A 26,866-nucleotide genomic window follows, 5' to 3' on the forward strand; every position below is an offset into this window, starting at 1 on the left:
TAAATGAACACACTAATAGCATGGCTTTTTTTTTTCCATAGTGGGCTCGTCAATTCTCCTGACGCACCACACCCTTAGGCTTATTGTGCTACCTATGTAAATTTTTAATACCGATTCATTAGCCCTGTTTCCTTAAGTAAGGTATACAGTCGAGATGTGAAACTCGGTTCAAAATCTTATGGGTCTATACTTCGTTCCATAATGTCTGACAGGGGATGTAAACATTGCCGGCAGTGGAGGAGAGCAGTATAATTGCTATTCAACCAATAACAGAGGTCTTCCACGTTTGACTTGAAGTCCGGCGGTTTGAAGCGTTCTACCTCCGCCCAGCTTCAAGATACTGTTCTCCAACCAGGAGATCAACCGTGAAAGGAATGTGCTTACTATTGCGTCATCTATTGCAGCGAAGCAGATAGATAATATTACCGTTATAACATCAGTTTAAAAACCATGCGCTCTCCTGCATATGTTATCCCTCTGTATGGAGAGATTAAAAGACCAGGAGATTAACAGTGATCTAATTTTGTAACTAGGGTAGTATAGTCCGACCATCGGATCTGCGCCCCCGTAAGATATGCGAACTGAACCTTAATTCCTTTTCAGCCTCGGCAATTCATTTCTCTCCCTGTATTCCTATTTCTCTCTTTTCTATCCCTCTCTCTTTCTCTCTCCCACTACTCACAATTTTGAACCGTTTTGAACCTTCTTGCGGGACAGTTTATTTGCACTTGCAGTCCAGTGTTGTCAACTCAACATGAATACTGTAGCACGAAGTGGTGAAAGAAATATCATTAAGCAAGTAATAGCATTTTGCATAAGTCAATCAGCGTCATTAGACCTACTTAAATTAAATTATGAATAAGTAATAATTAACCTTACATTATTATAAGCAATATTCAAGAGACATGACACTGTTTGACGGATGTTTGGCAACATCCCTATTCGGCAAGGTTCGTGGCCTGCTGTTTGACGTAGTGGGAGAGAAACGGGTGGAATGGGGTGAGTAGAGGCGTTAACTTTTCCAAGAACGACGACAGCGCTGAAGGGGCATAGATCCGATGGTCAGACAATATCAATATGTGTGTGTATCAATGTTATTGTTTGTGCTGTGAGAGCTATCAAATACAGATACGAGTACCCACGTGTGTGATCTTATGACATCAACATTCATTCACAGCATTACCCCGCTTCGTCTGAGTCCCCAAAGACTTTTTCGTGGTTGGAGTACAGTAAGCGTGGAATGAGACCTCTGCCATTGGTTGAATAGCAATTATACTGCTCTCCTCCTCTGCCGGCAATGTTTACTTCTCCTGTCAGACATTATGGAACGAAGTATAGATATTCTTTCCCAAAGATAAAGTATCTTCTGCGAGCCAAAGCGTCGCAGGAGCAAATAATGTGTTGGACTGTTTCAGTCTCCTTCCCGCTGAATCTATAGTCTAGGTTACCTTGAAATATACCCATTATATTAATATGCTTTTTCACAGGAGCATGACCCGTGAGAAAAGCTGTAATTGCTCCCAACTGAAATCTACTACATTGAAATAATAATTCAACCCGTTTGTTCAAGGTCTAATAATAAATTGTTTCCCATGATTGATATCTAGCGTATTGATCCAGGTTTTGTAATATTGAGTCTTGGACCACTTTTTAATCGCTTCTCGCATCTAGATATTCCAAGAACTGGCTCTGGTCCAATATATTTTGCAGTCGCCCCTTGTCTTACAAGTTCAACTTTTTTCGTTTCCCTCAATGCCACAATGCCCTGGTACCCAGATGAGTTTAGTCTCATTCTGTTCTGCCAGGGTCGAGAGTATATTGAGACAGTTAAGAACCAGTCCTGAAGTAACAGTATGGCTATAAAAAGCCATAAGATCAGCCTGACTATCCGAGAATATAAGGATCTGCTTCCCAGAGTAAGCTCTTCTTATATTTTCATGAACACATTGAATAATCGCGTAGATCTCTGTTTGAATAACAGTGGCACGTTTACCAAAGGGAAACCTCAAGCTATAATATAATCCTTGGTCTGATGCCATAGACTGATCCAGTACCTGAGTCCGTCTTTGATCCGTCTGAATACCACATCAAACACTTCTCAGAAAATTTTGGAGTTAATTTTTCCATAGCAAGGAGTTAACATAACGCCAAGTCTTAGCCTAAGTCATCGTATAAAATCAGACAAATGAATATTCTTGTCCACGGAAGAATTCGACCTCAAGGCCGTAGTTTTCATGTAACGTTAAAACTTAACCCTGTTTAGCCGTCTCGTTCAGGCTGCCTGTTCCACATATATATATAAATTTCTTATGTTTACTCCGACTCACTTTTTAAGCAATAAATGATGTAGAAATTATGAAACATTCTCAGTTTTTCAAATTGACGAAGTCATATACAGTCTATACAAAATTAGAACTGGTATTGACAATTTAGCGTCTTCAAGGTGTCACCATGGTAATCGCTCAAATCGTTGTTAGTGAAGTTGTGCTAGATTCTTCCCCCATACCACAGTCTAGTATATACAATAACGAAGCTTGAGTTGTTGAGGGTACTAGGAACAATAGACTGAGCCAGTACTATTTCGCATTGTCTGTGATGAGACAATAGTAGCGATCCTAGTGGTTAGCAACTACCTATGGATGCATATTTCCTACGTATTGAGCTTCGTGACTGTATATATTAGACTGTGCCCATACTACGTAGGCCTAACCTCCTCTTTAATTCCTCCTGGTCCAGGTGATTTACCATTCCTCTCAATTGCTAGCTCCTCTCTTTCTTCAGTTAATAATTTTTAGTGAGTAATCTATAAATTGAAGGTTAGTTTTGTGTCGTATTTCTTGGCGAAGAGATTTTAATAATAACCGCGCTTCTCTTGCTCTGCTGAATGCAAGTTTGGAAATAAAATTCGTTAATAGAGTTGGCGGAAAGTAACTCCCTAATAGAAATAGCTAATAACTTTCTTAATAATTTGTCTATTGTAATGAAACAAGTTCTGTTGTGCAATGTGAAATGGTATAAATAATCTGCAATTAAAATTAAAACTCCATACATGCACCTGCATTTTCCACCAGTATATCTAATTTCTTGGGAATAGCCTCGACTGACTTCAACACGAACTGTTGTGGTACGTTAGTGAGGACATGGCGAATACGATCCTCTAATTCATCCAAAGTTCTTGGGTTGGCGTTGCAAACCTCTTCCTTTGCCAAACCCCGCAGAAAGAAGTCACATGAAGTGAGGTCAGGATTCCGTGCTGGCCACTCATGTGGACCACAACGACCCAAGCAACGTCCTGGAAAATTTCGATCAAGCCAGACACGGACGTCGAGTGCAAAATGAGGGGGACATTTTCTTGCATGAAAATGAGATCACTGAATTTATCCCAGATGAAGATAATAGGCCAAACTTAATTTTCAAGCATGGACTGGTACCGTTCTGCGTTCATGGTGTTTCGAAGAATGAACAGACGCCCAACCTGGTTGAATGTTATGCCACACTACACTGTATACTTAGAACGGCTTTGCGACTTCTCAATCGTGGTTCCCGGATCTTCTGGTGCCCAGTAATGACAGTTGTAAACCCTCCCACATGGAAAACGGTTTTGTTGCTCCAAAAACTGGGGCTAATCTTCGTACCAAACAAATATCATCTCACCATACTCCATCCGATGGTCACAAACCTCCGTCGATAGGTCTTGATAGTAATGCGGCTTCCACGGACGAAAATGTAATTCGTACTTAAAAACATTCCGTATTGTGTAGCGGATAATTTTACTTTCACGAGCGGCCTATCGTGTTGAGTTTTGCGGCCTTCTGGTGAACATACCTCTCACCATTTGCAATGTTGCCTCTGTTGTGGATGTCGAGAGTCGACGACGCCTGCGAGTATACACCATAAATCTTGTGATGGTCTTGGGATCCAATGTATCGCGAGGTCCGTGCACTGCCCGCCACCATCTCTGCACCAGTACAACGGAACCACAGATTTCATAACGGGCTGCCACCTCAGTCCTTTCCTGCAGTGCCATGCGATGGGCCATTATGGACCACTTTCTACCTCTATAAAGAAACTATGTACTAAGTTTCATAAAATAGTACATTATGCAACGAGCCTAAAATGGTAGTAATTAAGACGCGAGTATGTTTATGAAACGAGCGCAAGCGAGTTTCATAATTTTCATACGAGCGTCTTAATTACCATTATAGGCAAGTTTCATACGACTTTTTATGCTCGACCATATTTCTAACTTGAAATTATTCATAAGTATTCATGTTATTCTTATCTGACTGGGGAGCGGAACTGACCTCGTGCAATATCTCGTAGATTGTGAGATGTGCAGACGCGAAAGTATTGAATTTTTTTCCGAGGAACAAATGTCATTGACCTTGATATAATCTAGAGAGTAAAATTAACATTAATCTTGATATAACCTTGAAATTGATTTAGACATTGAAAAACGAGATGACAAATTGAATTTATTTGAATATTATTTACAATTAACGCTAATTATTATAGTAACAGTCTACCTGGTTGGCGAGTTGGTATAGTGTTGGCCTTCTATGCCCAAGGTTGCGGGTTCGATCCCGGGCCAGGTCGATGGCATTTAAGTGTGCTTAAATGCGACAGGCTCATGTCAGTAGATTTACTGGCATGTAAAAGAACTCCTGCGGGACAAAATTCCGGCACACCCGGCGACGCTGATATAACCTCTGCAGTTGCGAGCGTCGTTAAATAAAACATAACATTCATAACATTATAGTAACAGAACAAAACCTTCTGCGACAGTATTGGATTTCCAGCCTCCGTGACGTTTCGCTAGTTGTCTTTCGATTGCATATCCGAGAATAATCGATACATGCACTTTCATATTCCTACAATGGTGTTTTCTGATTTGTGGAAAACCTGAACTTTAATGAATAGGTGTACTTTAATGAGGTCCATTATAGGGCTGCTACCAGGTGTATAATTACTACATTTCGGCATGGTCGAGCATAAAAATTATTAATATACAAACGTTGTAAGCATTTTACAATAGGTAGTTACGTTCCGTCCATCCTGTATAAATGCAATGGAAACAATACAAAATATGAAGAACAATGGTATCCCCAGGGATAACAAAAACTAGTTTTCTTAACAACTGAAAAGCAAGTAGGACCTCGAAAGACCATGCCGAAGAAGAATAACAGTTTTAAAGAATGTTCAATAATTATTTTTTTTATTGAATAACCAATTTTAAACATCGGAACAGGTTAAGTTCCGAGCCTGTATGAGAAGAAGAAAAACAAGAACTATAAGTGTACAAGCAGGTAAAGAGCTACGTCAGCTGGAGCAATTTTCCATCATTACCTTACTGAAGTCGCTCAGTGGGCAGTATTCAATAATTCCAGGCTTTAACATATTAGTCACATAATATGGGGTTTCAGATCATAGATGAAAACAGATTTAAAAAAGTGAAAGAGAGAGAGAGAGAGAATGATAAACAGCATGAGGTTTTTTTTAATGCAGTCCCTTCACAATGCATTATTTTCTCATACGACCTTCTTAAATTACGAGCCTTATACATGATTAAACCCCTCAATACTGAGTTCTTTCTTCTGTGGTGCGTTGTATTAATCTATATTTATTTTCAAGGAGAAATTTGTGATGTAACAGCCTAACTGCCATACAAACTCCATGCTGAGGACAATAATACGCGATACGGCAACCGCAACATGTAGAAAACATGCGTGGTCTATGAGCAAGATTATTTTATTCTAACCATTGCTGCCACAATGCCAATTTTGGCAGTAAGTAAAAATCAATATTACTGACATTGAAACATACGTCACTTACGGATCGCAGAACTTTACACTGTCTTTATCTTCTATTTCGAATTCTGCGCACCTCAACCCCAAGTTATCTGTCGTCTCGTCTTGTGTATTTATGCTCCAACCATAACCTAAATACTCGATTTCAGATTACCGGTCCATTGAGTATACCTCATCGTAACACTTCCCGAAACTCTTCAACTTCTCGTCATTGGAACTCCCTGTCCCATAACTTAAGGGGCTGTCAGAAATTTACAAATTTCAAAACCCGGTTGTCAGCTAGACTGCTTAGATTGTGAGCTTTCCTAAAATATATATTTTTTCTAATATATGATTTTTATTTTTAACATAGACATTTTCTTTATTATTTTACCAATTACTTCGATTCACATTATTATAATTGTTTGATTCTTAGCATTACATGTAACTAAACTTGTTTTCATTTTATTATTATTATTATTATTATTATTATTATTATTATTATTAATTGTATATTGTTCCTGTATTTCTTCCATTTTATTTTTGCTATTGTAATACAGTTTATTTCAGTGTTTAATTAACAGTTCATAGTATTTTGTTGTTTAATTTGTAAATAACTCTTGTATACATGTAACTCTCATCTAAATCAAATTGTTGAATTCTTTGTAAGTTCATGCATATGTATATACACTTTTTGCTGGTTGAGTGGAAGAGAAGGCCTTACGGCCTTAACTCTGCCAGCTAAAATAAATTATTATTATTATTATTATTATTATTATTATTATTATTATTATTATTATTATTATTACTGGTTGAGTGGAAGAGAAGGCTTTATGGCCTTAACTCTGTCAGTGTAAATAAATGAATAAATCAATAAATGAATAAAATAATAAATCAATAAGTAAATAAGTAAATAATAAATAAATATATATAGATAAATAAATAAATAAATAAATAAATAAATAAATAAATAAATGAGTAAATAAATAAATAAATAAAATTATGAATTGCAATGCCTAGTAATTATTCTACAATACAATTTTTATAATCCAGCAGATAATTGAAATTATAAATCATAGTTTTATATATTCTCAAAAAGAGTTTAGAATATTTTCGAGAGACGGGCCGCAACGATAGTCCAGTGACTGGCTGGTGCATGTTGTTTCAGGCTGAAGCCTTAGCTACTTCCGGCGAATACAAAACGAAATATAAAGTGTACAAGGACTGTGAATTGAAATTTATATTTTTAAACATTGTCGAAAATTATTTCACCATCAACGCCTCATGAGAACACTAAAAGGTAGAGTTTATAGGAAAAATCCTCATTCTATAGATGAAATGAAAGACTATATACGAGAAGAAATCCAAGCTATCAACGTTGTGGAACTTCAGAGTGTTGTTCATTTGTTTATCAGAAAATGTCAGTTGTGTGTGGCGGCAAAGGGGGGCCATTTTCAGCAACGACTGTGAGCATGGTAAGTCCAAATTATTGAACATTTATTGTTAGTACTGTTATATATTGGAGAAGCGCCGGAGAAATGGTTACGCGCTCGGCAGAAACCACGCAGGGAGCGGCCGGCAGCTCTTTTCTGGGACCTTTGATAATAATAATAGCTCTGTATGTTTATGTTGAGAGAGACAAAAATAATTCTCATTATATTAAATCAATATAAATGATATGTATAAATAAAATATTTATTTTGACAGAGACAAAATTAATTATTATTATATTAAATCAATATAAATGATATGTATAAATAAAATATTTATTTTGAGAGAGACAAAAGTAATTATCATTGTATTTTCTTTTTATCTCTGCTAAAAATGTTACTGCGTCACTGAAAAAATATTAGGCCTATACTGAAATTATAACATATTGGAATGAAATAACTAAAATATGAATATTGAAGTGTATAATTCATAATTAAAATGTTTTGCACACGAAAGAAATTACATCTTAGACTCTATTACGTTAAACATATTCATTCATTCATTCATTCATTCATTAATTCATTCATTCATTAATTCATTCATTCATTCATTTAATACTATACATTTGAGCTACATTAGGCATTGCAGTCCGAAAGAGCAGAAGCTCGTGATTAAATCAATATAAATTATATGTGTAAATAAAATATTTATTTTGAGAGAGACAAAAGTATTATTATTGTATTAAATCAATATAAGTGATATATATATATATATATATATATATATATATTTATTTATTTATTTATTTTGAGAGAGACAAAAGTAATTCCCATTGTATTAAATCAATATAAATGATATGTATAAATAAATTTATTTTGAGAGAGACAAAAATAAATAAACTATAACCAGAAATACTAAACGCTTGTGTTTATTGAAATTTTCATACATTCACTCTCTCTTTTTTGCCATACACTTCATAACTTGTATAAAAGTTTGCATCTGGGGAGAAGAAAACCACAGGAACTGCAAGTCTCCTTCCGAAACCAGTCCGAAGAGCAATAAAACCATTCCTACTCCGGTTCCAGCAAGGAATACTCTCGTTAAGGCTGTGGAAATCAAGATCATTCTAATACAAAAACTGACCATCAAGGAAGAGAACATTGAACTTCCGAATGCAAGAACATGCATCGAGTTGTCGCGACCAGTGAAAGAAAAACTCGCAAGTACACACTTTCTTCTCATACTATTTAACAGCAGTTCATTTAATAAAAATAACAACATCACTTTAACTTAGAATCTCTCAATGCAAGGTCATGAAGTAGGGACCTATGACACCTGGTTGTGTGGAAGAAAAGGCCTTATGGCCTTAACTTTGCCGGCAAAATAAAACTGCTACCGCTACCACTACCACTATGTGGAGTCTATGAAAACGGGTTAGAATTGGTATAGGGCACACAATTGAATCTCATATTGTCAGTGTCAAGACACAGACTGACGCCATGTCACGAGAGCTCTAGCACATGTCTGTCTGTGATTAAATGCGTCCGATTGGGAAAGGAAAATTGTACCAGAACAATGGAAGGAGTCCATAATCGTACCTATCTTTAAGGGTATATGTACGTGAACGACCACAAATATTATCAGAAAATGCAGGCTCTAAATTTCTGAAATTTTATAAGAAAATGAATTTACAATTGCACAAAAATTACAAGGTACCACAACAAGACTTACTAGAACTTAAATATCTGATAAAAGTATAAAAAAGGTTGCTAATAATATTTTTTAGAATTCACTTTCTACTTTAAATTAAATTTTCCAAAATTTAAAAATGTTCACACATTATTTTATAACTCCACAACCAATAGAGGTAGAAATCTGAAATTTTGTACACTGATTTAACATGCATTTATGCAAAACGTAGACTACAATAATGCCCATTTCTTTGAAAATAGAAAAATTAGGTCACAAAACATTATGTAAATTTTAATATATTTTATATAAAACAAATAAAAAATAAATGTATTAAAATAAACAATTCTACATGTCTAAGAGTAGTCTAATTTTCAGAAATGAGTGTTCATTACATGCAGGAAAAATATTAAAGGTGTTAGAGAGACCATAAGAATGTTATGGTTACCAAATGATGTAACTGCAGAATTTTGTTTTTTTTTTTCATACTTTGATAAAATTGGTTTGAAAAATATTATTAGTAACATTTTTTTATACTTTTAGCAGATATTTAACTTCTAATAAGTCTTGTTGTGGCACCTTGTAATTTTTATCAACTAGTGAGTTCATTTTCTTATAAAATTTTAGAAATTTAGAGACTACATTTTGTGATAATATTTGTGGTCTTTCATGTACATATACCCTTAAGAAGGAGAAAACCTCGGAAAAACCCAACCGGGCAATCAGCCCAAGCGGAAATCGAACCCGCGCCCGATCGCAACTCCGGATTGACAGGCAAGCGTCTTACAAGCAAACATTCAGATGGGAGCAGTAAAAAAGTTATTTTTTTTTCTTCCATCATGTTAATAATGTCAAAAGAAGTGCTTATACAAATTTTGGCCACTCGACCGCAATTACGAGGGCCGTAAAAAAATAAGTTCGCCAGCGGCCGTTAACACAAAGAAAACACAATTTTATTGGACAAATTTATTGAAACACACACTCACGTATCCGTTCTTGCAATTCATTAATTTTGTGCGAGATTGTGCGTATTTGCTTGGTTTCCGCACAAAACCAATCCGCGGTAAGTCTAAAATTCCACATTCAGTATTCCCAACCTAACACACATAACAATTTACCTCTTCTTACCGCTTAAGTGACATATTAATTTTACTGCTTTAGGCTTTTAACATATTATTTATAGAGACGTTCAATATAGTAATAATTATAAATTGGAAACTTACCACTGCAATTTCACCTAAATTGCACTGTTAATTATTGTTTTTAAATATTTGCAAAAATTAAGTAAACTCTACAACTCCACTAAAGTTACTGCATTCGTGATGCAAGTAACATTAAGGAAGCCGTGAAAAAATCAACAAGATTCCATAGACTGGGGGAAAAAAAGACAGACGTATATCACGGCCTGCTAGAGTATAGTAAACACAGAAAACATTTTAAAGCAACAATGTTGAAGATAGATATTTTTGTTTTGCAAATTTGCCTTCATTGAACAGAAACCAAGATGGAGATTTCATTGCAACTAATTAGAAATTCCTCTTTCAGGTATGTAATAAACGATCTTCGCACAAAATAATGTACGAGACATGAGCGGTATGTTTTCTTTCAATTCTCGGAAATTAAAAAAGCTCAACTACGTTTCGCTTTTTCAAACTTTTCCTCGAACATGAAAACTTCAACATACCGCTCTTGTAACGCATATTACTATTTCAATACACGTACACTTTTTTTTATGAATTTTTGTTTTTGTTTAGTCAACTGTCCGAAGACAGATCTGAACCTCACAAGCGATACCAATAAGGCACCACTTATGAGACAACTAGGCCAGGAGACAATTGACGCGTTCCGTCCTCACTCTTGTTATAAGTTATGTGGTCAGCATGGTAGAAAACCGCCACTACAGGACAAATACAAGACAACGGATATATACGAATTGTATTTTATGTTATGAAAACCTAGAACAGTCTATTTATTATCACACTTATCACACTGCAATTATTTAGATTCACCGAAGCTATTAAGAACCTGTAATGTAAGCAGAACTAATTCGTGGCAAAGTTCAAGTGCAATTTCGTCAGTTTATTTAATCACAGTGATAATTACCTTTTGTTACGAGAAGTGGTTAAATGACGTCATAATAGTCCCGCAATTGGGACTTGAAAAAAGCGACCGTAACATTAGAGCTAACAGCATAGGGAAGCAGTCCTCAGTTATAGAAACTTTTTTCTCTCGAATGCAAAACTAGGTTAATGCAGTGTCGATTATTTGTTCTGCTGATGTACTCATATTAACAGTAATTTTCTATGTTGCAACATTCAACTCTACGAAAGAGTTTCAAGTTCTGTAACTACATGGCAAAACATAGTTCACTATTTCAAAATTTTATCTTAAACATCTTTAATACTCCCTCTGTTCCAAAATATGGTATAGAAAGATGTCATTAATTCTGTTCCAAAATATGGTATACTTTGTTAAAGTTCTCAATAATATAATGTAACTTGAATACATCTTCTAGATAGGTCTATTTATTTATTTCATAAATTAACATAAGAAAATCATAAAAATTAGGTACATTTCATTCTGTGTGATGTCAAGTTAATAAAATAAAAAACAAACCTTTGTTTTGAGAGAAGTCAATTAACATAAAAACAGCAATAAATTACAATCCGTTTTTGTACGACTGTTAAGCCTTAGATGTTCTGTTCAAAATTGACTGGGTTGGTGTTACATGTTCTGCAACAGGAACATCACAGCAGGTGCCCATTTGATTTGTGTTCATAATGAACTATTTAAATATTATAGTTTGATGCAATGCAGAAGATTAGAAACAATCACAACTGCACTGTCTGATAGTCCCTTCACTTCTGAACAGAATATCACACCGCGATAAATTTCGTGCGCGCATGCGAAATAATCAAACTTGTTTTGTTTGTTACTATACCATATTTTGGAACGAGGGAGTATAAATTATTACCTACAAGATTATGGTTTTTCATACTTTTTGTTCTCACACTTGCGTGGGTTATGAAAAATATTAGACATTCCAAAGAATCGGAACATCTGATGATGGAAGCAGTTTGGCATTTAAGACAACACAATACAAATACAAAGCAGACCCTAAGTGAGAGAAATAAATTTCCGTTTTCCTATCGGAAATTAAATTTGTAATTAGCCTATACTTTTTCCATTTCGGAAAGTGTTCAATTATATTCGGAAAATGTATACAATTTCGGAGAAAGTAATTTGAGTTCGGAAGATATAATATAGTTATTTTAGAAAAGGGAAATGGATGAAATAATACGCTTTTGGTGTGAAGAGTACAAATTAGGAATTCAAATTTCAAGTTCCATAGGATTAAACACAGTTTTTTCGCGGACGACCAAGTATTAGTTGCAACTCCGAAGACAATTTACATATGGGTATATTTAAACTAAATAAAATCATAGAAGAACATGGCATGAAGATTTCACCAGAAAAAACCAAAATAATGGCATTTGAAGGTACAAACCCAATCCGAAGCAAAATTGTTGTTGAAAATGTGATTTTAGAACAGATAAGTTCCTTTTCATACTTAGGATGTACGAGTAATATATCATACGAAGGAGAGAATGATGTAAGCAGAAAAATTAAAAATTTTTTTACAAATATTAGGACTGCTAAACCATACCCTAAAACCAAGTTTAGAACAGAAACATTCCAGAATAAAGCTATATAAAACCCTTGCAGTACCAACTCTCCTTATGGAAACGAAATTTGGGATCTGAAACAAAAAGATATCAGCAGATTAAGAGCAGCTGAAATGAAATATCTGCGACAAACTGTAGAAAGATACACATTTCTGGACCACAAGAGGAACGAGGATATACTGCAGGAAGTCAACATGCAACCATTAAAAGAAAAAACTACAGAATACAGAAACAGATGGCTTGAACATATTTCTCTTATGGAAGCTGGCCGGACACCCCAAGAAATGCTAAAATACCACCCTAAAGGACGACGACGACCTGGACGTCCACAGAAACATCTATTGGATCCTGTATAGCTGGAACCGAAACAGGCCAACAATGGCCTAATTTCGTGCCTGGAATATGCTGATGAGATTCAATTTCGGAAAAGATAAATCTAATTTCAGAAAGTTTTATTATTATTTCAATTATATTTCTTTTGAACAATACTAAATTAAATTAAATGTAGTTCCAATAAATTTATATACGAGTAAATTATGACGATCGCAATAAATCTTGTCGCCATGTAAACGAATATTGTCAATAAATATTGCTCATTGAATGGCTGTGTAGTTATCAATATTTCTGTTTTCTTGAGAGACAATAGAGAATCAATTTTATTTTAACATGCATAAAATAAAATTTTATCGTATAGTGTTGCTATATAGCTGAAAAAAAATGACAAAACTTCATTATTTTCTGACTTCGGTACTATTTCTGATACTGAATTTATATTTTCCAAAATTGAGGTTACTTTTCCGAACTTACATTTTTTCAATACGAATTAACCATTTTCGAAATTGAGGTTATCTTTCCCGAAATTAAAAGTAGTTTTTTTCCGAAACTGAGGTTGAAAAGATATAGAAAATAACCCAACAAATGTAACTTTTTAAAATTGCTTTTTAGAAAGAAAAGCTCAATTATTTATCATCATAATACACTGTTCTCTTAAACTGATTGAGCATATTGCGGATTAATTAAATAGCTTTCCCAAAACACGCTATGAAATCTTTAACATAAAACAATTTTATCTCGAAAAGGAAGCAAAAACGAGCGAAATTGTATGAAATTGTTTGAAATATCTCAAAGAATCCCCAGTCACTTTTGAAAATGGAAAGATGTGCATATTCCTAACAAAAGTTAAGATGGATAAAATTAGAATAACAATGGCGTTTTCTGCATGTTTTTAATGAAAATACTTAATGCGATGAGCTACTGAAAATAGTCGAATTTTGACAAATTTTATCATGTTTTTATTTTCGCGCTAAAAATGTACGGTTTCATGAAAATTTTAAAAGAAATAATATTTTTTTTATAAATATGATTTTTAAGTGTTTATGAGAAAAGATTGAAATTTACAATCTGATATTGATATACATATTCAGTATAAATCTCAACTCTCTAGCTCAAAAACTGTGAATTTTAGAAATTTCAGTAGCACATCGCCTTAAGGAGATATCACTAAATATTTATCTTTGAATGTAATTACCGATACTTTATCATTGTTTAGTATGTACACGATGAATGATAAGTAAATCATGATAAGAAAAATGTAAATAAGGATAATATATAGGATGAACCGTAAGTAATGTCAATAATTTCAGGGGGTTACTCATTGAGACATTTCAAACAAAAAAGATAAATACAATTTTGCTAGTTTTTGTTCCCTTTCCAAGATATATTTTTTTTACAAAACATTTCTTAACGTGTTTTGGAAAAGCCGTTGATTTAATTCCCAATATGCTCAGTCAATTTAAGATAACACTGTATTATGATAATTAATGACTGAAAGAATTTTAGTTTAAATGTGAAGAAATTTGATCCGAAGAAATGCAACTTTTTGTTCTCCAAAGGAATTTTATAATGTTACATTTGATCAGATAAAATTTCTGCATATGTAAAGGACAAAACTAAAATTCTTTCAGTAATTTATTATCATAATATACAGGGTGATTCACTAGGATTTACCGTTCTTTACGGAGCTTACTTTGGAAGACATTCTGAACAAAAAATGTCATATAAACATGGGTCCTATTCTCAATATGTACAGAGTTACGTTTCGTTATTGGAACGCATTGCTGTGAACGCGTGATCTTGGTCAGCGTGCAGTCAGCAGCCAATCAAAGATAGCCGTATGCAGTTACGTAGCGCGACGAGTGCCGTTCACAAGCGTGCGGTCAAGTGTAGTCTACTCAAGCGGACGGCGACATTTTTTAAAATGTGTTGTAAACTCTCCAAGACTGTAAATTAGGATGCAAAATTGAACTGCAAATAATTAAGTCGGTGGAAGTGGTGTGATTTGTAATAATTGTTGTGATAAGTGCGTAAGAATAATGTAATTTTCTAGTTAAAAATAGAAAAAAAAATGTCTGTACGAAGCAACTAAGGAGTTCAGAGCACATTTTTATCTACATAATACTTGCCAATTAAAGAAATGATACTTCTGAATGGTTCATTCTCTATCTGTGTTATTACAAACAACTTTAAATTAGTGTAACTCTGAAAATATTGAGAATAGGAACTATGTTTATATATTTTTGCTCAAAATGTCTTCAGAAATAAGTTCCGTAAATCCTCGTGAATCATCCTGTAGATACTGCTTTCTTAAGCTGACTGAGCATATTGATAATTCAATCGATGGATTTCTCAAAACATACCATGCAAAGTTTCACACAAAAAAATTTTTATCTCGAAAAGGAAGCAAAAATGTGTTTAAAATATCTCAAAGAATAACCCCCTAAAATTAATGACATTATTTTCGGTTCACCCTGGTATAGTTTTATTGAAAAACAACCTCCTGAATTTACAGGCTGCCATTATTGACAAGGTAAAAATGGTTTCAATAAAAGAAAAAATGGAGACCGTAATTAAATATGTAAATGAGATTGATTTTTAATTAATTGCTGGTAAGTTGCAAGGAGAAAAGATTGCATTTTAGTGATTTTTATTTTTATTTAATGTATTTAAGCTTCATAAATCGAAAGTTATGAGTTGAAACTTGAATACTATGGCATAAGGGGGATAGAACAAACATTTTTCCGTTCATATTTGCTTGGACGTTCCCATATTGTTGATGTAAATGGAAAAAGAATTGCTGTAGCCCAATTAAATGTGGTGTTCCTCAGGGCTGTATTCTTGGTCCATTCTTGTTTCTCATTATGATAAATGACTTGCCATACAATGTGTCGGCTAAAACTATAATGTATGCTGACGATACAACTTTTGTTATCACACATAATAATACTGCTGAGTTAGATTTTATTTTGAAGCAAGCTGTATTTGCTGAAATAAGAAAGTGGTTTTCAATGGATTTATTGTTAATGATGGAAAAACTCATGTGTCAACTCTAAGTTTGAAACAAACCCAAAATAATGTGATAAATGAATCTGTAAAAATGCTGGGTATGTATTTGGATCCTAAACTAAGGTGAAATAGCCATGTCAGTTATGTATGTAAAAGAATTTCTAGAGTAATTTATCCCTTGAGAAGTATAATGTACAAGATTCCCAAACATTATTTAAAACAAGTTTACTATGCACTATTTGAAAGTGTTATTAGATATGGATTACTTTTATATGGAAATAGTTCTGACGTTCCAAACATTCTGTTACTGCAGAAAAAGGCAGTTCGTATTATAACAATGTCACCACCCAGATTGTCATGTAGATCTCTTTTCAAAAATGAAAAGATTATGACAGTCTACAATCTATATATTTTTGAACTTGTAATGTATGTAAACAAGAATATTACTAATTATACAAGTATAGTAGATCTGCATCGCTATGAAACAAGAAATAATGATCAATTAAATGTACCTCATGTCAGGTTGCAAAAAACACAATCAAGCTATGTAATTACTGCAATAAAAGTATATAATAAGATACCTACAAATATAAAGGCACTTAATGAAACACAATTTAAATTTCAGATTAAGAGATGGCTACAAAATAATCCCTTTTATAATATGAATGAATTTTTTGAAAATGATGTAGTATTTTAGTTAAATTTTATTATTTTTTACTCTTTTAATATTTTAAATATTGACATATTGTTTTTTATATTATCACATTGATGAGGCCTCTTGTATTCTTGTACCTTCAGGCAAATAAAGAATATGAATATCCTTGTGTGACCATATGCAGAGAACGGATCAAACAACGTCCAACACACACCAAACACTTAAAGAAAAAGGTGCTAGTCTTAGTAAGTAACAGAAATGCTGCGAAAGACAATTCGATGCCTGGAAAGTATAATAAAAATATATTTTCTCTCGCAAATGTCTTCTTCTCAATAAAATTGATAAATAAGATACATCTCAGCATAAAAGAAATTGAGCTTCAAAGTAAATGATTGGTAATGTATTAGTCCAAAAGTTACGATTAGCTGATCGTTTGGAAAGAAAGAGATGAAAAACGCCTTAAATCCATAATTACTAGTAAAATGTTATTACTATTAATTTCCTCTTAATAATTTTTTTTCTATTCTTAATCTTCGGTGACCAGTTGAGCACTACGTGCGTATCTACAGGCGATAGGACGAGTATACAAGCTCTTCCTCTCTACGTAACTCGTAAACTTCTTTCTTCCTGGGGAAAGGAAAAAGCTTGTGTTAATTGGTTTAATATCAGCATTTGGCTTCCACTTTCATTCAGGTAAACAATAATTATCGTTATTTATGTGGTAACTTGGATACAACGTAACAGAAGGCATTGCAGGAAAATCTGTTTCAAAGTCATGTTTAATTGAAGTAATTTCATTGTTAACTAGCCATGTAAACGACAGATATAATTATTAGTTTCCAGGTTTTCGTTACTTCAGAATCAGAATCATGCGAAATAATGAACGCAAGAGCGATGATGCATAGATTAAATATATACTGTACATTTATAATTAAATGATAGTTTCATATAAGTATATATTTATGATATCGTGTGTTCATTTCAAAACTTCCCGTCTTGAATAATTTTAGATGTGCAGGGAGCACAATTATGAGGAAAAACACGTCCATTTAATTTCCGAGGGGGAAGTTCAAAATCACTGCTGATTGAATGTTCTGTTCCACCCCTTCACCCTCCCCATTACCACTTTTGAATTTCAAATTGCACCTCCTATCTTCAGGAACTGATATGTACATCTATTATCAGGCAGTACGTCTCACTTAACGATATGTGTCAGAGGAAGAACCATTGCTTATACAGAGTGATTCACGAGGAAAGGTAAAAAATTTAGGACGTGAATTCTGAAGTCATTCTGAGTGAAAAAGTTCATACGAATAGAAGTCCGTTTTCGAACGGTTACGGAGATATGGCTCTTTGATTTCACAAAAGCTTCTGAGATTCCATTGTACTAACCCGCATTTAGAGACAGATAACGGACAAATTTAAAGTTTATATTTACGTATGCATACATACCTAATATGCTAGAAGTCGCGGTCGTTGTTTTCGCACATTTTCAGAGGTACCTCCTCCTGCTTCAAAGCACTGTACCACTCGGGCGTGAATCGCTCTCATCGCTCGGGAGAGTTGCACGTGGCTGTCTTTATACCGCATCCAAAATAGGTCGATTAGCGCCTCTCTCGTTTCCCCGTTCCTTTACTATACTAAGTCTTTCACCCAATCCCATAGACAGTAAATACTCTTCAATATGGTACCCTTCTGTTCGGAAAGTGTCGTTCATATTCAGCGACGGCACGCAAGGAACTTTCATCACACAAACCATAAACATACATAATATCGGCGTATTCTGTAGTCGAAAATTTATAAGGCATCTTGAAAAACACAACTTAACACTTCCGATAACTGTACCTGTATAACTACTGTACTGTAGCTAGCTGTCTGAACTGCTGGGAACCGATAAGTGATAGCGTATTTGTTGTGACATTTTTAATGCCCCACCACCCGGTTTGTTTCTCTTCTCTTATCTACATCGCTCACAATGCAGATTCCAATGTTACGTCATTCATCGGTGACCTTGTTTCACGTCAGCAGCATATGGTAACGTCTGATTCACATTGGGGCGAGACGTTTTACCAAAAAAAGTGCATCTAGCTCCGCCATCGTTCGAAAACGGACCTATGTTCATATGAACTTTTTCACTCAATATGACCTAAGATATCGTATCCTAATTTTTTTACCTTTCCTCGTGAATCACCCTGTATGTATCTGAAGTCTGACTAGTGTAATATGTAGCTAATGGTCGGCGATGTATGCAATGGAGGGGGAAAAGAACTGGCCACTCTACCCCATCATCTCCTGGCCTAGTTGCCTCATAAGCGGTACCTTCTTGGTATCACTCGTGAGGTTCAGACCTGTCTTCGGACAGTTGACTATACAACAATCTTCAGAAACAGAATACCCCTGTTGTCCCACGAACAGGGAATCGTTGTCCGTAGAGGCTATTTAGGCCCGCTGCGATTACTGCCCGTGGATTTGAACGGGGAGGGCCCAGGTAAAATAAACGGTAGTGCGGTACACCTGGATGATGACGGAGCAGATAGATGCACCGCAGTGTGAGACCTCTTTTGTTACTTTTGTAAACGCATTACTATACTCATTTATTTTGCATTTTGCACATTTATTATGATAATATACGCTAAGTTAATATACCCAGACCTTACATGTTGCAGAAAACAACAATTTAAAATACTCCCTCCATTCCAAAATATGGTATAGTAACAAAGAAGACAAGTTTGATTATTGCGCATGCGTGCACGAAATGTTTCGCGGTGTGGTATTCTGTTCAGTAGTGAAGGGACTATCAGACAGTGCAGTTGTGAATGTTTCTAGTCTTCTGTAGCGCATAAAACTATAATATTTAAATAGTTCATTATGGACAAAAATCAAATAGGCACCTGCTGTGGTGTTCCTGTTGCAGAAAATGTAATACCAACCCAGTCAATTTAGAATAGAACAGCTGAGGCTCAACAGTCGTACAAAAACGGGTTATAATTTATTGCAGTTTTTATGTTAATTTGCCTCTCTCAAAACATTGTTTTTTCTTTTATTAATTTGACATCACACAGAATGAAATGTACCTAATTTTTGTGTTTTTCTTATGTTAATTTATCATACAAATAAGCATCTAGAAGATGTATTAAATTTACATTATATTACTGAGAACCTTAACAAATATATACCATATTTTGGAACAGAATTAATGACATCTTCCTATATCATATTTTGGAACAGAGAGAGAGAGAGTAACTTTTATTGTCGTCAAACTAAAAAAAAAATAATTATAAATGTTGAAGGCAATAATTACAAAAGTATAGGACATATAGGATTACTGAAATATGTAGTAATCGGCGATGTATGCATTGGAGGGGGATAGGAACTGGCCACCCTACCCTATTATCTCCTGGGTGATGCCTTATTGGGTTACTTATGAGGTTCAAACCTGTCTTCGGACAGTTGACTAAACAACAGAACATACAGAAAAAAATGTTACTGGGACTTATTTCTCTACACCACACACTAAAATCTGATAAATCTAGAATTAAATTTAACTAAAGATACTGTATACAGTAGATGTCCGAAAAAAAAAACTAGAAAATCAATTACTTTCAAATATTCAGTATTTTAATATAATATCACCGGGAATATGGCGGTAGCTCAGTCGGTAGAGCAGCTGGCTACGGACTGGAAGGTCTGGGGTTCGATCCCTGGTGGTGACAGGATTTTTTCTCGTTGCCAAACTTTCAGAACGGCCCCGAGGTTCACTCAGCCTCCTATAAAATTGAGTACCGGGTCTTTCCCGGGGGTAAAAGGCGGCTAGAGCGTGGTGTCGACCACACCACCTCATTCTAGTGCCGAGGTCATGGAAAGCATGGGCTAAGGCGCTTGTCTGCCGATCCGGAGTTGCGTTCGGGCGCGGGTTCGATTCCCGCTTGGGCTGATTATCTGGTTGGGTTTTTTCCGAGGTTTTCCCCAACCGTGAGGCAAATGTCAGGTAATCTATAGCGAATTCTCGGCCTCATCTCGCCAAATACCATCTCGCTATCACCAATCCCATCGACGCTAAATAACCTCGTAGTTGATACAGCGTCGTTAAATAACCAAGTAAAAAAAAAAGCATGGGACTCTACCTTCATGCCCCCCCAAGTGCCTTCATGGCATGTTACGGGGATACCTTTACCTTTATCACTGGGAATATATTAATAGATTAATATATTAATATAATAGAGTCTGGCTGGGAGGAAGAGAAGGCCTATTGGCCTTAGCACTGTCAGATTAAATAAATAAATAAATTTATTTAACTCACACATGTAAGGTCAATTAAACAGTGTTCATGGGTTAGATAATAAACATACAATATATATAAAACACAGTTGTATGAACACTTTACAAATGATGATAATTAAGATTAAGGAGACTCCTTTAAGCCACAATACATCGCGGTCGAACACCTGAACCAGAGTCGTGGTAATGTCACTGAAGATGGAGGGGCACCCTCCGAAACATGTCTGAATTTTACCAATCTTAATTATCATCATTTGTAAAGTGTTCATACAACTATATTTTATATATATTGTATGTTTATTAAATAAATATATGATGATGATGATGATTATTATTATTATTATTATTATTATTATTATTATTATTATTATTATTATTATTATTATTATTATTATATTGTGAAAACTTGGTTGAAATCTGTCAAATAGGAAAAGAGGTTTGAAAGTTACCAGAGTATCCCTGCAATGCAACGGAATGCAGAGCGCTTTATAACCTCACTTTCCGATTGGATTACAACACACACAGGCTTGGCTAACGTCTCACCTAAGCGCACGGAGCCTACCTGTCAAGTGTATTGAGTATTACTGTACGTACAACACAGCCGACTGACTGCCTGGCCTCCTACCACCTCCACTAGCATGTGACCGTTGCGCCAGCCTTGTAGATGTTTAGCAAGCCAGCAGACAAAAACGCCGTTTCACTCTTGTTTCCGTTCGGCGTTGTTTTAGAGAGCAAGCAAAAGTAACGTGTCCAGTGTTCGTGGGTTCATAAAATCGGTGGCATCGTCTTCCGACGTTACAGTAGCGCCTCTGTGCAGTGTCTTTGTGTACCATCAACAGTTCATTATTTACACTGAGGTAAGTCCCCTGTCGTGTTAGCGAGATATTTTATAGAAATGGAATGAACGTTTCTGACATTGACAAAGCATTTGTATGCCTTTGATATTTCAAGAGCATTTACGACTTATTGCTGAATTATATAATAGTTTCCATGACAACCAACGTACACGCGATGCCCTTTAGCTTTTGTCGTTCGCGTATAGGCAGTTCCATTACAGCTAAAATGTGCTGAAGCTATCACTTTGTTAATCTCATCAAGATATTGTGCTTTACTATTATGGATCAATTTTATCTTCATAATGGTGTACTAGGTGTTACAAGATTTTGTTTAGTTTCTTCTACATATAGTAAGTATATTGAATAGCTGTCAATAATAATACAGTATAACCTAACAATATCGCACATTTCGTCGAGAAATTTTAACTGCTTACACAAAAGGTGTTGCTTAGTAACCATGTTCTTTTTCCTGTAACTTCAGTATATTATCCAAAAGCTATAATAATATAATATATGTTATGTATTAGACTTTTATGAAGCCTATTTCACTTAGCATTGTTTACGCTTTGTGTTAACACAATTGCTATAAACTGTAAGAAGTCTACATGCCTATTCTATAGATTCGGTGTGAATTATGCCTTATATTTAGTAATCCTATTTTATGGTGAATAAAAATCTTAAATTTCGGTATAAAAATTTGGTCAATTTCGGTGTTATTTCGCATAAAAACATAAATTCGGTGTTATTTCGCATTTTAAAAACATAGTTTTTCTACTGTCGTCATGTAAAATACATTACTGAATAATATAAATACCATAGACTAGAGTTCTGTAACATCAAGGGAATCTTATGCATTTTTGTACATATACACTTTTCTACCGGCACTTTTCTCTACATAACAGGTAACAGACTCTCATACTGTGTAGAATAATATAAATTAATATGCACCAAAAACATTCCACTTTATATTTTAAAATGATGTCACTCGGGAAACGGTTTCAAATAATATAGTCAAGATTCTGTATTCAAATAAAATTTGAATGTTAAATTTAAAATTTTGTACATAAATATCAATGTAAAAACTGATTACATTTTAATCACAATTTTAAAGAAAATTCCACAAAATCGTAAATCTAGATAAATCAAATTACTAAATGCATGCCAGCATTACAGCGCGTAGAGAAGTTAGGCTTCACCAAATCTTATTTTATTTTTTCTACTTGGTTATTTAACGACGCTGTATCAACTGTGGGGTTATTTAGCATAGTTGGAATTAGTGATAGCGAATCCTCGGCCTCATCTTGCCAAATACAATTTTGCTATCATCAATTCCATCGGCGCTAAATAACCCGTAAGTTGATACAGTGCCGTTAAATAACAATATATATTTGTTAGGACAATTATGCAATAATTTAAACAGGAACATTACCAATTTTACCGGTATTAATTGAATAAGTGTATAAATATACTAACGTTACGTTATACTAATTTTGTATAAATATATGCTAACACAGACCGACGACTCGGAGATGTCAAAGCGCCTGTATTGCGCGCTCTCTAGAACCCGCACAACATTTCCTTAAAAGCAATTAGGGGAGAAAAGTTTACGACTTCTTGGAAACATACAGTATGTATTGGTAAAGAATAAGATTCTCAGCAAATATATGTGTGAGGTGAATATGTATTTTTAATTTGCACAACCGTTCTTTTTTGTTTTTTGATATAATTTATGTGCGGTTTATTTTAAATGCATTAAAAATATATAAAATGTACAATAACGACGTAAATAGGCTCAAAAAGGCATTTAACCTTAAAATAGGCAGCGGGAGCTAAAATAGGCAAAAAAGGCAAAATAAAAATTGGGCCTATCGTCTTCAAATGTGTGGAAACGTGTTTATCTCTAATAGGTCTTTCATACATACACTCAGTTTAAAAAAAAGGCATTTTGCCTAACATCCGGGCTCTAGTAATATGTAACCAATCGGCAATGTATGCAATGGAGGAGGAAAGGAACTGGCCACCCTACCCATTATCTCCTGGCCTAGTTGCCTCATAAGTGGTGCATTGTTATGTCACTTGTGAGGTTCTGTCTTCGGACAGTTCACTGAACAACAAGAAATACAGCTTTGTTACACACATAATCACTCCGTCTAATAATTTGGCCGCCTTGTATTGTTCTTAATGCCACTTCAATTTACATGAAAATAACATTATACTACCACTACCAACACTAGATGTAAAAATGTTCTGGGATAGAATATAAAACACAAATATGGTAACTATAAAACTATGGTGATCGTAAACCTTTGAAACAGGACTGCTGACATAATCGATACAGCTACGTATACCAACTGTAGATGTGAAGTGTAATAATTCCATGCCGATAAAAGAACGAGGAACTATACAGGGTATGTTCTTATTTTAAATAGCTACTCCATCTTAAAACTAGTGTAAATCTGAACTATGGTCATTTTTAAGAATTAGAAATCAAAGAACATAAAAAGAACTGTGAGCAATTTTCAATATAGTAATTTATTGTTGCAAAATTCCTGTTTAGACCAACATCTTATTATTTATTATCTTAGTTATTCTCGAAACTGCCGAATTCTTATTTATAAATAATAAACCAGTTTTCCTTATATAAGCAGACCACATCTCAAACTTGCAGAACTATATGTCTCAAATTCAGATGTGTATAGTCCCCCTCACTTGTACCGGTTAGGTTATGCAACTGACCATAGGCCTAATGTTCGTATTGGTTCAGAATTATCTTGAAAAGTGAGAATGAAAGTGAAAGTGATATAAATGTTATAAACATTTCTATATACACACACAACACACACATAATTGGTTGTTATCATCATGATATAAGTTTAACTGCCATAGATACTGAAGTTTGGATTATAAATTATAAATAAAATGTATACGTAAAATTCCCAAAAAAAAAAATCATCTTTTCCTCAAACATCTTAAAGAGAGAAATAATATTTATTTATATCTTTCGTCCTAATGCTAACTTAATTGACTTGTACATAATATGCTCCTAAAATAAATTTATATATTACGTGAAAAACTATCAACAGAAAATTAATTTTATTATCTTATACTTTTGCTTACAATGCTCTAGGTTAAATCTGAATCTTATATATGAGACATAGGCCTATTTGTTGGGACTCCACCTATTTACTGTTCGTTCGACTGGTTGTGTCGCATCCCAGTTTCCCCCGCCCGTTCCTGTTGGCCCTTCTGTAAAGGCTAGTGGATGGCCAGACTTAGCTATTTCCTGAAAACATTTGCTGTTCGGAAAGTCTACGTAATATTACAGACTACAACTGTTTAAAAAAATTAAATAAAAGTTAAGTAAGTAACTGTCATGTAATTTTCCTCATTTCTATTACCCTGCGACATAACAACTCGGACGAGCAGTATGACAACACAAAAAATCACAGTAACAAATAACACCTACGACCGCAGCACCCAAGAAACATAAATCTTGCACCTTAACTTTTGCGCACTGCATGGGCAGTTTCATAATGAACTTAAACCAAAATCTTGATATGATGAAATTTATTTGATTCCGAACTTTATGACAATCCAGAAAACATAGTCTGAAGCGCAACATTAATTCCTACTCTGCAACTAAGAAAGAATGGACTTCGAAATGAAAATGGTTGTACAACGCGCCTTTGAATAATTAAACATTTTATTGACCCGATTCTTGCTATTGTAATAATGACCAAAGAAATCTAAATTATTAATAGAACTTAGTTTCTGTGCTCTCAGCTCTGTAAATCGATTATCACTTTTTCAGTTTCAGAGTTTCTGTTGTTTTTCAACTTTTTATATATCTGTGGCCGGGAGGAAAAAGGTCTTAAATAAAATTTTATACTTTTCAGGAGACCAGTAGAAAGATTGAAATTGGTGTCAATTATAGTTTTTTAATAAAGAGGTTTTTCTTGGATATTATTTGTTTATATTTCTTCTAAAATAGGTAATGTTGTTTATTTAACAATTTTCTTGATTATTTCCAAGAATAGCCGCACTTAAGCCCTTTTAAGACTAGAATTCAAACTGAGTAGAAGGGACTATTTAAACCTAAGATCTTTTTCATGTCAAAATAAATGAGAAATATAAATTGTTAGGAATGCAAAATAGGTCTTAACAATTATAGGACTGTTTACCCTGGCACTTAAAGTTTTAAAAGGAAAGGGCATCAGTATATGATAAAATGGCTAAAATACAAGTTAGACCTTTTTAGTAGGGAAACATGGAAAGTAAACATATGATGCTTTGTAAGGAATAAAGTATTAAATATTCTTAAGTCCTTTATTCTGAGTGTGCTCGATTCAAAAAGTACTTAGGGCATTTGGTAACGGTCTATAAATCCAGTCAGAAGTCTTATTTGACTTTAACCGTTTTACCAGATTGTAGAGAATTGTTTCCGCTTTCAGAATATATAAAAATCTCATTTTCACAAAAACTCACTTAAGACCTTTTTCCTCCCGGCCACAGATATAAATTGGTCACTTAATGACGTTAAGAAATATAAACTATTAATAGAACTTAGTTTCTGCAATCTCAGCTCAGTAAATCGATTATCACGTTTTTATTTTTAAGTTTCAAAGTTTCAGCCGTTATTAAACTTTATATATATATATATATATATATATATATATATATATATATATAATTGGTCATTTAACGACGTTGTATTAACGGCCAGGTTATCATCTAGCGTCAATGTTATTAATAGCGAGATGTTTGTCGAGATGAATCCCACGATTCGCCATAGGTGAAAAACTCTTTAAAACACATACAATCAGGTAACCAGCTCAAGTGAAATTCTAACCCACACCGTAGTATAGCCCCTAATCATTAGGCAATCGCGCTAGCTCCTGAGCTACGCCGGTGGTGCTTTTTTTAAATTATCCACAACCTTAAACTTCCAACTCGCAATACATCTAGTTCTCATTATGTAGCTTACATGAATAATGTCTGGGAAATTAACGGCTTAGGAGATAATATCGTAAGGTAGACTATTATTAGTTCCCTTCCACTGCTCTTATTATGAAAAATAATTGTTATTGATTTAAAATGCGCATTATTATATACCAGATGAATTAACTATATTGAATTCGAACAATATGTTTAATAGCTTGGAAT

At 34.3% G+C, this 26,866-nt stretch overlaps 2 protein-coding genes across 2 annotated transcripts in view; one reads left to right on the forward strand and one right to left on the reverse strand.

Annotated features, from left to right (window-relative positions):
• Positions 1-26,866, reverse strand: part of LOC138710918 (clavesin-1) — a 401,261-nt gene that overhangs the window by 342,124 nt on the left and 32,271 nt on the right. The gene's annotated exons all lie outside the window — the stretch shown is intronic.
• LOC138710919 (alpha-tocopherol transfer protein-like) overlaps positions 21,371-26,866 on the forward strand; it is a 151,187-nt gene continuing 145,691 nt past the window's right edge. The window contains exon 1 of the mRNA XM_069842116.1: positions 21,371-21,724. The gene's annotated coding sequence lies outside the window, so the exon portion shown is untranslated. The remainder of the gene's footprint in view (positions 21,725-26,866) is intronic.

Source organism: Periplaneta americana, chromosome 12 (assembly GCF_040183065.1).
Source record: "Periplaneta americana isolate PAMFEO1 chromosome 12, P.americana_PAMFEO1_priV1, whole genome shotgun sequence".
NCBI classification, from domain to species: Eukaryota; Metazoa; Arthropoda; class Insecta; order Blattodea; family Blattidae; genus Periplaneta; species Periplaneta americana.